The sequence below is a fragment of the Malania oleifera genome, chromosome 1 (assembly GCF_029873635.1).
Source record: "Malania oleifera isolate guangnan ecotype guangnan chromosome 1, ASM2987363v1, whole genome shotgun sequence".
NCBI classification, from domain to species: domain Eukaryota; kingdom Viridiplantae; phylum Streptophyta; class Magnoliopsida; order Santalales; family Ximeniaceae; genus Malania; species Malania oleifera.
The window spans coordinates 156519121-156531785 of record NC_080417.1 but is presented as its reverse complement, the minus strand read 5'-3'; the positions used below and the strand labels follow the sequence as shown (position 1 = coordinate 156531785).

At 37.0% G+C, this 12665-nt stretch overlaps 1 protein-coding gene across 8 annotated transcripts in view; it reads left to right on the top strand.

Moving 5' to 3' along the window:
• LOC131168533 (peroxisome biogenesis protein 5) overlaps positions 1–12665 on the top strand; it is a 110339-nt gene that overhangs the window by 86297 nt on the left and 11377 nt on the right. The gene's annotated exons all lie outside the window — the stretch shown is intronic.

Genomic DNA, 12665 nt, shown 5'->3' with positions numbered 1-12665 from the left:
AATGAATCAGAGTACGGCAAAGAAAAAAGAAAAAAGTTGTCAGAACTTCAATCATGCGCCGGAGCGTGGAGTTGGCCCTGCCAGCGTTTGGCCAGTGTGTGGGGTGTCCTCTGGCGGTGCGGTTGTGGGGTGGGTCATCCCGCCCCCCCGGGGGGGGGGGGGGTTGTTAAAGGATGTGTGGTTGGTTTTGTGAAATAAAATGGGATGGAGGTGGACCTGGGAAGGACAGCTGCGAGAATGGTGTTTTCCAGCAATGACTGAGGGGAATAGGGTTTAGGTTGAATCATGCTCTGATACCATGTTAAAATTTGATTAAGTGAATGACCTAACTTGAAGATAGGTCTCTCCCTCTATTTATAATACAAATTAAATACATTTTAATGACAATAATACGCTTACTAACTCTCACTAATTAACATACTAACACACTCAATAATAATAATGCTAAAAGACATATGTAACCTGTAACAAAGACAAAGGAAGACAAAAGCACTACGTAAAGTGGCATCTTTACTACCTCTTTCTATCCAAAATTATTTTTTCTACTTAGCTAGTAGGTATTTATTTGAAATTTATTTAATAACAGCACAATGGTGGATATCATTTGGATCATCAGCTCCAAACTTGCAAAAGTTTGCTTTGAAAATCCTTAGCCTCACGTGTAGGGCTGCCGGCTGCAAAAGAAATTGGAGCATATTCCAACTTGTAAGTCATTTGGATATAATGGATTGAAAAACATGACCTACTAGTCTACTACTTTTTAGAATCATTATTTGCTATATTACTTTAAACTTCTTCAGCTTTAGAGCAAAAGGAGAAATAGGCTAGCCCAGCAGGAAAGCTTGAATGATTTGGGATTTGTGATATATAATCAAACTTTGAAGCATCAATACTATAAGTGTGACATCGTTGATCCCATCCTTCTAAAGGACATTGATGATAGTAATGAGTTGATTGGTAGGATGGATGGCGATTCCGATGAGGTTGATGAACTTGTGTTTCAAGATGATCTTTTGACATGGGGTTTCATTGCCAGAGTTTCTGGAGTATATAACCTCGTACATCGCACTAGATCAAGAATAAGTGCGAATGTGTCCTTATCTTATAGAGGAAGAGCTTCATCTAGCACTACTAGGGGTTAGACTGCAATGTTGGAACTTGTAGATGAGGATAAGATCCAAGTGGGTAGTGCAGAGAAGACAGAAGGGGAAGATGTTGGAGAAGTAAATTCTGATGATGAAGAGGAAGATGATATCTTGGCATACTTAGTTGACAATGAGTGATGAATGAGGAGGATTTTTAGATTTTAGACTTTGGAATCTTTTATTTTACTCTTTTCTTTTGATATTGAACTATGTTGATTCTTGGCAATTTCATTTCCTTTGTAATTTGTAGCTTGAACTCCTGCATACTTAATTGCTTATGTTGAACTATGTTTGTTTCATTTTGAACTTGGTACCTGGTAGTCATAATTTCTATGCATTTATGTTTTGTTATTGAATAGTTTGGCATTTTAAATTGTAATATTATTGTTGATGTGTTCGTATATCAATTAACCATCAAATAGGCATTATACACAACTTTAATAATTGTGTGCCTCGCCTTCATGAGGTGCACCTTGCGCCTTGGCTCCAAGTACCCATTGTGGCTCGATGCACCTTGCACCTTTGACTACAATGATGTTACTCCTTCCTTCCCCCTCCCCCTAGCCCTTTCCCAACTATGGTGATGCATAGGTTGCTGCTCCTCTGCTGTCTCTACCTTATCCGCCTCCCTTGGCCACCCTCATTGACCTCCTCCTCTATGTGCCGCTGTTGTTGCTTCCTCTTCCTCTTTCATTCTTAGCCGCCTCTGATGACCTCCTCATCGTACCACCACGACCACCTCCTCATTTGCTGCCAGCTTCTTCCTCTGCCCTCAACGGCTAGATTTGGTTATGCTAATCTCAAATTTGTTTAATTAATTAGTAGTTATTATGTGTGTTTAGTTTAATTAGTAGTAGGCTTATGTGTATTTATGAGTTTGTTTGCAATAGATAGTTTATTTGTGAATTGCTTCTAATTTAGGCTTTCTTACAAAGGTGTGGAAGAAAATTGTATCTCTGCCTTCCTCTCTTTTTTCTTCCTCTTCATTTCTCCTCTCTCTATTTCTCATTTTATATTTCAATGTATTTCTTGGAAATAATTCCTCTTACTGTTTTGCATGATTAGCTCATATTCAATCTCTTTCATCCTCTCCTGATTAGCCCAAATTCATCTTCAGGTTCACCTTTATTGTTTCCTTCCTCTTCTTCTTTCTGTTAATCTCCCATATTCTTCCCTTGTTTCATTTAGAGTTCCCTGCAAGGGTACAAACTACAGACAGTAGCCCAGCAATCCTAAACAGTTTCCCAAATAAATTTAAAAAATAAAAAGAAACTCTGTAACTCTGTATCTATAGCCTTCCGGGGTTTTTTTTTTGTCTAACCCTTCAAGGTCTCTACTACACACATCACCACTACCATCAACATTATAGAGTACCAATTGACCTCTCACAAATGTTTCATCACTGTTTCACAACCTGAGAGCTCCAATGTGTGGGCCAAAATTTTCTAGTTGTTGCACCCTAAAACCACACCTTTGCTCAAGTTTTCTTGACACACTATCACCACCACTAGATTCATCACCTCTCAATCTACCAGCAGCTGAAAGGCCCCTCACCACAAATGCATCTAAGTGAAATCCAGCACCTGAAATCTTTATTTGCAACTCAATAATTCAAACTCCAGACATGATATTTAGATCTGAACTGCTATAAATTGGATTGCCATTGTGTTATTAGCATTATTGAGAATCAATTGTCACTGCCAGCATCAAGTATCAGACTCCTTTGATGCTATATATTTGTTGGAAAAATGAGTTTGAGGAGGTTTGTAACGGAAGAAGGATTATGGGTTCTCAAAGACAGGTTCCAGCATTAACAATCTGGAATCCACCAACCAGAATGCGAAGGAAGCTAGGATTCCATCGGGAGCTGCGCTTCTCTCTGAGGCAGCTAGGGTTGCTTTTGGGGAGGAGATTGTGAAGGGGAGTGGGCCGGGTGGTTTTTTTTCCTTGTTTTGGACCTGGCCTAAATAATATAAAAAGGAGGTGTCTCTCTCTTGTCTAAACTGGGTCAATCATTTGAGCAGGCCCTATGTTTAGGTAAGTCTGATGTGGGCAGTAATATGGAGTTTAAGGGAGGACCACATCTTTTGGGCTCCACATAGAAGGAACTAGGTGATTTCGGTACTTTCTTGTTGGGCCCTAATATGGGCAGGCCCAAAACACCGTTCCTAGTATTTAGGAGTCAATTAGTGGGAAGGAAGACTCTATGCCGTTTCATAATGGACTTCTTTTACAGGCTGCAGCTCTCCAAGATACAAATTAAAGTGAATTGATAAAATTTTGGTACCAACTAGAATATAAGCAAGTTAGTTTCAAAACAAGATTTTGATGTTAAAGATGAGATTAGTGTCAAACAGGGATTAAAAGGTGGGGTGGAAAGGAGTAAAAAATTATAAGCTGCCTTCCCCCCCCCCCCCCCCCCGCGGGGGGGGGGGGGGGGTAGGGGTGGGGGGATCCCAATGTTTTTTTGTCCAAATTCTAATAGATTTGAGGGTAAGGTTTATCCTTGTATGGGTGTGGACATGAGGAAGGTGTTTGATGATAAAAGAGAAAAATCTGGTGAATCCGTGTCAAAGATATTAAGGAGAGATTCTAAAGGATAATTTAGCATAGTGGAAGACTATCATGCAATGAAAGAGATTGGGGGTAGCAATGAGGCAAGTAAAGGAAGGGAGATAAATAAATCGGTGGATTTTCATATTTAGAGAATGACGATATTAGTGAGTTTGATTGTGGCGAGGGTTGTTGTTGGATGAGATTCAAGAAAATATGGTTATGTTTCTGATTCTTGTGACAAACTAGGGGATTTATCTTATGTTCACACCCCCCCCCCCCCCCCCCCCCGCCCCCTCTCCTAGAAGGTTTGGAGTGTGTGTCTATTTTTGAAAATGATGGGCTGGTTAATAATTTGCAGCATAGGGATGGAATTTTGCCTACACCAATCGAAGAGATTCCTGAGGAGGAGGTAGAAGCTCAAGATCTTTTGGATAAAATGACTTTAAAGTTGACTGACTTTAGAGGAAATGAAGTGTGATTGGATGGTGGCAAATGTCAGAAGATCAAAGGTCCAGGAGAATTTGAAGAGCTCAGTAAATCATGATGGAAAGGGTTTGAAAAGGGGTTTCCTTGGTTAATTTTTTCTACTATTATTTTGACATCTTGAGTTTTTGCTTTCTTTCTTTTTTCTTTTGTCTTTTTTATTTGTGGGTCTTTGGTTGTTATTTGATGGACTCCTTGTTCCCGCATGTTGTACCTTCTCTTCTTTCTATCTAATATAGCTTCTTTTATTATCTAATTTTTTTTTTTTAAAAAAATGAGTTTGAGGAGGTGATTTTTAGGGAAATGAGGAGATGGATTTAAGTGGGTCAGGGAGGGGGATAGTAATTCAAAATTTTTCCATAGGATTGCTAAAGGGAAGAGGAGGAGTATGATTAGAGTATAGGAGTTAGAGGGGGTGAGGTTACTTTTCATTCTTGTTAGATTAGTCTTGATGAGATTATAGAGTTTTTTGGTTGTTCATTTATTAAAGAGGACTGCTGTAGGAATTTGTGTGAGGGGTTGGAGTGAAGTCCTATTTCTAGAGACAAGGTTAAGTGGATGGAATGGTCATTTGAGTAAAATGAGGTCAAGGCAATGGTGTTTAGAATGGAGAGGGTAAGCCTCTAATGGGTTTCTTTCGTGATTGTTGGGAAGTGGTTAAGGAGGAATTACTGAAGATTGTATTTTTTAATGGGATTTTGGGCAAGAGTATTAATTCTACTTTTGTCAGTTTCATGCCTAAGAAGAATAAATCTGTTAAGGTTGTAGATTTTCAGTGTATCAGTTTAGTTACTAGTGTGTAAAAGATCATTGCGAATGTTCTAGCTTAAAGGTTGAGTTTTATGATAGGGGCATGGTTTTAAATCGCGGTAGCGGGTAGCGTAACGTAACGGTAACAGGTGTTACGGGAAGCAGGAGTAGCGGATGTTACATAACGGGAAGCAAGTGTAACGGCCGTGAATTTTTTTGAAGGACGCACAACCTTGTGCATATTAGCGTACTTGCATGCTTTAAGCTTTTGGCCATTCTTAGAAAGGGTTTTAGTGTATTTTGGACCCTTTAGTTCGAGTAACTAAGTTATTTGGTAAGGGCAACAAGTTTACATTTGTTTTAAACCATCATTGATAGAAAATTACGTGTGTGCACGTATTTATACTTCTCATTGTTCTTATCTATGATAAATTCTTATGTGTGCTAAATGAATTAATAAAATAAAATACATTATACACTCCATTAATCTATTAGACACATAAGACATACGAATAATATAAATATAAAATAGCTAGAAAAGAAAGAAGGTTGAAGTTGAAAAATAAAGAACATAAATATCACATTACTAATATTATTAAAAAAAAAAAATTCCTGACAAGTTAGTATTTTGAAATTGTTAATTAATGCATCTATTGTGAGTATTTAAAGAAAAAGTAAATTTTGTATCATTGTCATCCTCATTATAATCTTTTCCCCCTCTTGCCACTTGGAATATTGAGAATGATATATGAAAGAGAGAGAAAAAGTGAGAAGAAAAAGTAAAAAATAAAAATTTTTTTTGGTGTAACAGTCCTGTAGCGGTTACGTAACGGCCGTAGCGGCCTTTACGTAACGGTCGCAGTCCGTAACGGCCGCTACGGCCGTGATTTTTCTTCCCACCGATTTCGCGGTGTGTAACGGTATCGGTAACCCAAAAAACCTTTACGTAACGGTCGCGGCCTTTATTTAAAACCATGGATAGGGGATAATATTTCTAAGGCTCAAGGTGCTTTGTGGGGAATAGGCAGATTGTGGATGCTATTTTAGTGGCAAATGAGGTTGTTGAGCATGTTCATAGGAGGAGAAGGAAGGGGATTGTGTTTTAAGTAGATTCTGAAAAGGCTTCTGACTCTTTTAGTTGGAATTTTCTTGATAAAATCTTTATGAATAAAGGGTTTGGTGAGAGATTGATGACTTGGATGAGGGGGTGTTTGTCTAATTCCTTTTTTTCGATCTTTATAAATAAAAAGCCAAAATCATGGTTTAAAGCTTTAAAGGGGGTTACGCAAGGGGACCCGCTTTCTCCTTTTTTGTGTATGTCTTGAGTTGTTTGGTTAATATGGTTACTCGTAGATGTTTTGTTAGGGGAACTAAGGTGGGAATAAAGGGATTATGGTGTCTTATCTTCTGTTTGCATATGATACCATTTTCTTCCTAGAGGATCATAAGGAAACTTTGTTAAATGTGATTACTATTTTTTTGATAATAAAAAGAAGGTATGCTAAATTGAGAAAGAGAAGTTACGACCTAAGGGGACAAGAAGTCCACTCAAAAAATAAAAATAATAAACAGAAAAATTAGAAAATATCAAAATAAAAATAAAAATAAACAAATAAAACAATTAACCAAGAAAAATCATTTTCAATCCCTTTTTGCATAGTTGACTAAGCACTTTAAATTTGCTAGCTCTCTCCAGCCCTCCTTCACATCAAACTTACCCCCATCAAAGCGCACTAGCTTCACACATTTTTAAATCCACACCTCTAATCCTTCCTAGAAATCACCTCCATTGATATAGATAAAATTTCATCCTTGCATTGTAGTTCATTAAACAGTCCATTGTTTTCTAGAATAGGAACACCCCCTCCAATCCTTCCAATGGGACAGGATGTACGTATGATAGGTCCTTGAGAACATCGTAGGAATCTGAAACATAGCCATACTGTTCCTAAATTTCATCCAACAGCAAACCCCCATCACAGTCAAACTCGTGAATATCATCCTTATCGTTACTTAAAAAATCTCCTCATTTCTTAGAACATCATAGGAATCGGAAACATATCCATATTGTTCCTAAATCTCATCCAACAGCAAACCCCCATCACAGTCAAACTTGTGAATGTCATCCCTGTCGTTATATGAAAAATCTTCTCATTTCTTAGCCTCCTTTCCTTTGTAACCCCACCTCTCCCATATTTCATTGAATTTTGGCTAGGATAATTGACCTGTTCTGTAACATGGTCAGACAGGGGAAGGGCTTGATTGCCCATATCCTTACACTAGGCCTTTATAGAGAGAAGGTCCATTTGTGAAAGCCCCTATTAAGAAAAGCCTTTTTTTTGAATCCAAAGAAATGCCTATAACATTCTTGCCTAAACATTGGACCTTTTCTATTAAGTGGTCCAACTTTGTTAAAGGAACAACCTTTCTCTCTTATTTGGCCCAAATCGATGATGAGTACTAGACGAACTGGCCCATACTTCATATTCATAACCTCATCGTCTTCAATTGCAGCCCTAGCTGCCTCTACCAGACTAGCAACAGCCACCAGAACCCTAGATCCCTGCACCTTATGGGCATTCCCCTCCAGTCGAGTGGCATTGTAATCTAGTAACAGCACCCTTAATTCCTTCACCCTCGCACTGAAGACAACTTTTTATTTTTATTTTTATTGCAAATGACTTGAGCAGCCTTCGCATTTTTTTCCTTCTAAAATCATAACAAATTTTCTTGCGAATTTTTAGAAGTCATTAGCAAAGCTTAGCCATCCAACTCTTTTTATGCCTCAAGGAATGAACACCAAAAATTTCTTACCTATTAATGGTTATTTTAGTCTTTTGGTATTATCAGCGTGTTAGTGTTATGTTAATAGGTGTTGGTCTGATTAGGCACCCAAAAGAGGGAGTGAATTGGATGATATTAAACTTTTGTCCTTTTTAAACAAAAATAAATTCAAAACTCAATCTTGCTTGCTTGATAAATGAAGCACGACACAACATTCAGTGAAAGATTTAATCCTTAGAAACACTTGGTTGATCAAGAAACTACATATAACTACAATCAGATTTACCCAATTATCTAGATGGTTGATTCAAGTCTGATTAATATGAGATGCTCAACCACACTGTAAGTTACTTAATGAATAAGATGGTGAACAAGAATGTTTAAAATGAAGATTACAATTACAATCTGATTATTAAGTTGATTGATCAAGGATGTCTGATATGTGATTCACAACCACAATTCAATCATTAATTTGATTAAGGATGTTCAATATGAAGTGCACGATGAAAGTATAAAGTAGAGACAAGAATGACGCAAATTTTATAATGGTTCATTGGTTCGGTCTCTTGACCTACGTGCACTCCCAAACAAATACGCTTGAGATTTTCACTAATACTTATGGTATTACAATTCCAAGATAATCGGCCTACATTGTTGAACACTTATCAACAGATCGTTATTCAGTACCAGGGACAAAAAACCCCTATGGATTCAACACAACCCCAACATGGTCCGTGGCCAAAACTCAGTGCCTTACCACTTTGAGACACTTGTCCTAACAGAGATAACAGCCAAAACATAGTCCCGATGCAGTCTAGGACATAAGTCGTAACCAGGATTATACTCAAAAGTAATAGCAATGGAGTAATGAACCTTTGAGGTCATTTTAGAGTTCACACATGCAGTTTGTTTAACCCAAATCTATGAGTCTAGAGAGCCTTCTTGAAGGACTGAACCTATTAGGTAAGATATGACAATAAGCTTGGAGAGTTACAACAACAATACAACCAGATTGAACAAATAGCAGCATATCAACTAAAAAACGTGAATTCTAAATTCTTGTATGTCGTGTCTCTCTTGTTCTTATAGAGTGATCAGATTCCTGTTTTCCTCTTCTAGGTTCTGTAGTTAATGCATGATTGAGCTGAAGGATCTATGCACATGCAATGAATATTAATGCTCAGCCGAAGAAGGAAACCTCTAGTTGTTTGATTGATACTTGCTTGATTCTCCAATTTGAAATTTGAATGTTAAGAGCTTTAACATGAAGGGTTAGCAATCTGTCTAAGATATTAATCAATAATATAGGAGGTAATTTTAAACACATTAGTACAGCAAATTGACCAAACAAGCACTCTGATCTGCATGTAAGATTGCAGTGCATCTGTGAAAGACTCTCACAGAGTATGCAAGCCTATGAAAGAGTTTATTCGTGAGTTTGATTGTTGGAGCTTAACCATGGTTTTAAACGGTTTTTATATTATGAAAATCAAGGCGCCGATACCGTTTCAGACCACTAAACAATGTGGAGAAAATTCATGGCCGTAACAGCCGTTGTGCTTCTGTTATGGTATGTAAATGGCCATTATGCCCCGTTACACTAGATGCACCTCCCAACAACCTTTATACTCAAACATACTTGATTTCTTCCCAATTTTTCTGCCGTCCCCAAGCTCGTGATCTACAACTGCAAAAATAGAAGGTTGTACTTGAAATTGCTGCCCAGAGGTCGAGTGCGTGCTTCCCCTTCCTTTTGTCTAAAATATTATCCATTTGAGAGGAAATTTGTTGTTGTTTAGAAGTGATTTGGGTAGATCTGAGTGGGAAATCATGTTGGAAGCTTTGGATTTGGGTGGATCCGAAGTGGATTTGAAGAGGTAGCCGAAATCCTCCTTTTTTGGCTTCTGCGAGTGCTACCGCTGCTCTTCATCAATTATTGGGTTTGTCTAGTTGACTCCAGTTTCTTCTGCCAGCATGTATAATTTATTTAAATTCTCCCCCCCTCCCCCCCAACCTTTTCTTTTTTGTGTTTTTTTTTCCACTTAAGCAAGTTAAGCAGCTGAAAGCTGAAGCTTAATACCAAAGATTAATTTTTATTTATTTTAGATAATTATGTTTTTTGAATTATTAATTTAAAATTCTAGTTAACTAAGTTCTAAAATTTACTTTGTTAACTTAGTTACTTGTATTTTTATTTTTTTAAATATTTTAAATTCTTAGTACTTGATGCTTAATTGCTAATATACAATGATTAATGATTCTTATAGTTTAACTACTTAATTTGCTTAACGGGCCTAAATTTCATAATTTTATTTTAAATATAAAAATTTAAAAGTTAAATTTTCTATAAAAAAAAAATACAAAATAATATGTAACTATTAAATACAATGGTTACAATGTAGGAAGACTACTATCTATTTAGTATTCATTTGCTTAATGAGCCTAAATGCCTGCTTGTATCATAATATTATATTGATATTGATGAATCATGTGTGTGTGTGCGGGTGTGTGTATTTACTCATTTTATGTCTCTAATTAATATGATTGTCAATTTCAATTACATTTGTAAATTTTTTAGTCATTAAAGTAGTGAATTGTATAAAAAAATATGATTTTGTATGTAAACAGCTTACTAAAATTGATATAAATATCATGTTACCAATTAAAAAAATGTTTGTAGGCTGATTAGATGCATTCAAAATTCATTGAAAATCATGTTATAAATGATTCCGTCATTATTCTTCAATTTTGACATGGTTGCGCATGCATGAAAAAATTCACTGCTGTTTCGACCACTTCCCCTTATGTAATGTCCACTTCTCCCACATCCCACGACACTCGTAACCATTACACGACGTTACCCGTGGCCACAATTTAAAACCATGAGTTGAACACCACTTTTTTCATTCATCAAAACTAACTTCAACATTCTCTCCCTTTTTGATTGACGACAAAACCTTGTGTGCGCGCTGCCCCTTACTATGTGTGTATCTTTAAAATAACTACTCAGAATTATTAACGAAACTAGAGACGGAGTAGAGGCTGAGTTAGAATTATGGAGAGAAACTTTGGAATCTAGAGGCTTTAGGATAAGTAGAAATAAACAGAATATATGAAATGTAATTTTAGTAATGATAAAAGGAATATTGGAGACAAAGTTAAACTTGATGATGAAGAAATGAATAGCACTTGTAGATTTCGATACTTTGGATCTATTATGCAAGCTGAAGGAGAAATTGAAGATGATGTAATGCATAGAGTTAAAGCAGGTTTGGTAAAATGGAGAAGTGCTTCAGGTTTGGTAAAATGGAGAAGTGCTTCAAGTGTGCTATGTGATCGTAGAATACCCTTAAAATTGAAAGGGAAGTTTTATAGGACAGCTATAAGATCAGCTATGCTATATGGATCGGAATGTTGGGTGATGAAGAAACATAATATCCAAAAAGTAAAAGTTGCCGAGATGAGAATGCTTAGATGGATGAGTGGTATAACATTAAAAGATAAATTAAGGAATGAACATATTCGTGGTAAGTTAGGTGTTGCTCCTATAGAAGATAAGATAAGGGAGGGACGACTCAGATGGTATGGACACTTGCAACGTAGGCCTTATAGTGCACCTGGGAGGAAGAGTGACTTAGTTACTGTGGGGGGCAGTAAAAGGGGTAGGGGTAGACCTAAAATAACTTGGAAGGAAATAGTGAGTAAGGATTTAATATCCTTGAATCTATCAAAAGAAATGGTCCATGATCGCATAAATTGGCAGAAAATGATTCATATAGCCAACCCGACTTAGTGGGACTAAGGCTTGGTTTTGTTGTTTGTTGTTAAGATGTTCAACTTAGAATTAGATAGCCACAGCAAGATATCACATATGTATGTAGAGGCATGTAGGAACATACTTGTATGTAGGAGCATATAGGAGCATAGCAGTATCTATACACACCAGCAGTGGGAAATATATCAGCAGCAGCGCATATAGCAGTATATATAGTAGTACATATCAGCAGCAGCAGTTGTATTTGTACACACATCAGTTTGCCTATTCTTAAGGCCAAGCGGCATGGCCTGCAAAGTTTCATACCTGCACTGCCTGGTCCACTTACCATGTCTAACAAGGTTATTAGGGGTAAAGTTTAAAATTTCAATTTGATAGAAATTTCCAGGGTCTCAAATGTATGGGTGTGTCAATTTGATTCAAAGAAAGCACCAGAAACTTACAAGTAATTATGGAAATTATTAATGGAACTTTAGGAAAGACTGAAAACTGCACGTCTGCACCAATGATATGCTTCAAGATTGAGGATCATACATGCCTTTATTGTAGTAATGAGGATCATGCTCATTTATTCTTGCGCTGCCCTGTAGCTTGGAGGCTTCAAAGCAAACTTTTTGGTTTTCTTGATGGTTGATTTTAGAGGTTTTGGAAGGTGTAAAGATACAAGGACCTTTCGGTGATGTGCTATTTTTGCTGTCGTGTGGGTTATTTGGCTGGAGTGCAATCTGCGGATTTTTCATGATCGTGGGTCTTCTGATAATTGAACAATTGATGGATTTTCTCTCCTCTTCTTGTCATGGGTGAAAAAGCCTTATAAGGTGCTTACTGTAGGTATTTCATATGCGAGTCCCAAGGATACTAATGAGGTGAGAAAATCCATCAATTGTTCAATTATAAGGTTCCTTGCCCCCCCTCTCCAAAAAATACACTACAAATCACTTGAAGTACTCTCAAAAACACATGAAGAAGCCAAGGCAAAGCTGAAGAACAACTGTATTACAGAATACAAATCAATGCCATAGGACCAAATCAATCCTTCAAAATATTTCGCATTCCTTTCAATCCATCCCAGATAACCTCAAACCAAACATATCAACACAACACTAATCCCTTACCAAAACCCAAAAATACTATAAAAAAATCTCCAATAGCAGCTAGAAAAACCATGAGTC